This window comes from Rhipicephalus microplus, unplaced genomic scaffold (assembly GCF_043290135.1).
Source record: "Rhipicephalus microplus isolate Deutch F79 unplaced genomic scaffold, USDA_Rmic scaffold_21, whole genome shotgun sequence".
In the NCBI taxonomy this organism is placed as follows: Eukaryota; Metazoa; Arthropoda; class Arachnida; order Ixodida; family Ixodidae; genus Rhipicephalus; species Rhipicephalus microplus.
Genome location: NW_027464594.1, coordinates 3,307,104 through 3,310,553, shown reverse-complemented (window position 1 = coordinate 3,310,553; position 3,450 = coordinate 3,307,104).

Here is a 3,450-nt window from a genome sequence, read left to right as displayed (position 1 = left end):
TCATAGGCACAAAAGGGAAGACCTTCACCGCGGCCTCCGTAAGGAACAGATCGTCGGAGGCAGCGGAAGAAATGGCCATAGCACTGGCCTCAGTCAATGGCCAAAAACACGACAGATTAATAATCAGTCACTCCAAGATGGCCATTAGGAATTTCACAAAGGGATGGGTCTCCACCGAAGCAGCCAAAATCCTGATCTGCGGAGCAGAAGAATTCCGGAACGGCAAAAGTGTACCCAAATACTTCAAGTGGATCCCGGCGCACATGGGGGAATTAAAGATCGAAGTCACGACCATCCCTCAAAACCTCAACGAGAAAGCCCAGACAACCGTGCGAGAACTAACACACCACGGCTCGGACAGCGACGGCCCGGCCCCCCGCACCGACCACAGAAGGGGGACAACTCCGGAAGAGGCGGTAGGGATGATGGAGGCGATGACAGTGATTAATATGCGATACAAGACGCCAGAGACAGACTGGTCACGTATCAAGACATATTAGCACATTATAGGCGACAACTAGATGAATATCCGCCACCACACAAACAGCTACACATATCTCAAGAAACAGATTGGCTAGCATTGCAAACCAGAAGCTTTTCAACTCCAGTACACCTGAACAGAATAAATTCCAGACAATACCCAGAAACAAGCTGTACCTTCTGTAAGCACGAACACGCAGATATGGTACATAATCTATAGCAATGCACACAGGTCACGGTAATATGCCGAGAGGACATTATAAAACCGGACATTTTCGAGGAGCGTTGGGTAAGTGCGCTGACTAGCTCAGATCTGCACGACCAACTGTAGGCAATCAGGCGGGCCCGAACAGCGGTGGAAAGACTACGCCTCACCGCACAAAATGTCGGGGTGGCCTGAGCCAAGACCGGTAACCATGCAGGGTCTCCTTTGTTATTAAATAATTTTTTTCGTCCGTCCGCCCAAAGCCTTTCTAATTCGATGTCAAGCTCCGTGCGCTTCTGTGAGCATGTGAAGCGGCGCGTGCAATTTTTCATTGCATCTGCAATTACTTCTTCTGACCCACACAAGCAATCATTTCTGCACGTGTCCTCCACTTGATCTTCATAAAGTGTCCAGTCTATATACCGATTCACCGGCGAGGACGAAGTCTCCTGACCATCAATGCTGACATAAGTAGGAATGTCGTAGCTACCATGGGTTTCGATATCTGAAAACCACCACACTTTTCAACTTAGGCAACACGACACGAGTGTCATGTCGAGGCAGCTGCTGTACGTCGTTCCTCGCAGGTATGTCGGGCTACCATCACTCAGAAGGCGCAGGTTCTGGTCTGACACAACCAATATCAGTGAGCGCCCTTTCGCGTTTGTCCTCAAGCTTCCCCATATCGGATGATGTGCATTAAAATCACCAGTTATAATGCAAGAGCCTCGAATAGCTGCCCTAATGTAAATTATTCTCTTACAATCAAATGGACTTGTGGGGGATGTATATACGCCAATAAGAGTAAAAGACAACCCCTTCTCTTCAGAGTAGTGCACACGTACTGGTTCTCGTCATCTGGCGGTATAGCATGGGCGAAATAAGTAAGGTCCTTGCAAATGTAAACAATATCTTTGCTGCTACTTACATTCGTGATTGAGGCGAAAGACTCGTATCCTGATATTATTATAGTCGATGAGTTCGGCTCACAGATTACCATTATCGGGAAGTGGTTTTTAAAAACGAACTGCCGGAAATCCTGTATCCGGGACTTCAGGTCTCTCACATTCCATTGAAATATGAAGGCGTTTCGAATATTATCTGCAAACGTTAACTGTTGCTGTTGATAAGCCATGGTTGTGCTGTTAATCTTCTTAAGCAATCGACTTAAGAAGGCTTGCTAGAACCGGGCTGATGGTATACAGCAGCTGCAATGCGCTTCGTGCTATTGGTGTTTGCACCTTCTTCACGAACACAGGAATGGTACTCACGAGGGAACTTACCTTGGCGACTATTTGGTTGTCTTCCTCTGTTGGTTTAGAGAATTAGGACGAGGAGTGCTTCACTGCTGAAGTCTGATGCCACTCTCTAGTGTCGTGTAGTCGAGGGACTTCCAGCCAGGCGCCCAATGTGTGGCTGTTGGCGGCTTCGTTATCCTTCGACCCGACTTCGCTTGTTCTGGGAGACAGAAGTGGAGGCGACTTTGGGCGCGGTTCACGAGACAACGGAGTCTTGGATGTCTTGGAGCGCCGTCGATGACGCGATCGTCGTCGTCTAACAGATGCGGCTGCTTCCCGGTGAGAAGAGTTATCCTGAACTATTTTCTTCAGCACTGTCATTTCCCTTCGAATAATCGGACAGTCCTTCGAAGATGCATCGTGAGGGTCGTCACAATTCCAACACTTCGGTGTATTGGATTGACATGTGCTAGTGGCGTGAGGTTCAGCGAATCGGGCACAAACGGTGGTGTTCTTGCACACGCTGCTCACATGACCCCTCTTCGTATATTTTCTGCATTGAATTGGCCTCGCTACGAAGGAACGAACAGCGTGCCGAAAGTGTCCCACCTTCACGTGTGACGGGAGGGTTTCACCCCTGAATATGATCTTCACGCAACGTGGCGTGCTGAGACGAAAAACACTTGTTATGATGGTGCCTTCTGTAGCGGGCTTGATCAGTATTGGCATGTCTGTGTTTACAATGGTCTCGTCAACATCATAAATTACTCCAGCGATGACTTCTTTTGCGAGCGTTATGTGAGAGCAGACTACGATGCCATTGAGCTCTGTGACATTGCGCAAAATGCCCAGCCTAGCCGCGTGGTTAACGTCATTGGCTAGAACATTCTTGCACGTGTTCACTCTGACGTCCTTAATTTCGTTTGGCACCAGTGCCTCCAGTTGTGCAGACAAGGCCTGCCTGCTGAGGCGCCTCATGTTGTCCGTGGCGAGAACTGGCTTGAACAGGATGGTGAATACCTCGATACTACGCGAAGATCTTATGGTGGACGCACTCGAATCGGATGGCGTGCTCAGAAACCGTCTATTCGCCTTGCGCCTCCTCACCAGCTCGAAGGTGTCGTCACCGGACTCTTCACTGCTTCCATAATAGTTCATCGCATGGTCACTGTCAGTGTCGCTATCGGCACCGTTGCGCTTCCTAGAGGCGGCTTCCACGGGATTCGTGGGGTCTGGCGGACCCGTGTGCGACTCCATCTCCACCGCCCGCCGGCAGGAACCCGTACTTGGCTGGTGAACACAATGTTATCCACAAAAGATAGAAAAACTGAGGGACTAATCGTTCTGTTAGAGAGACACTTCGTCTTCCTCATTTTCGGTCGCAGACTGTCCCAGCTACCTTTGTCCTAGATACAATACAAGTGCAATGGCACCGACGGTAGAATAACGATGAGCGCACTGTACGAGGGCACACAGTATCACGTACCACTAAATAATGAGTAGTTAATTTTTTGAATTTTTATGACT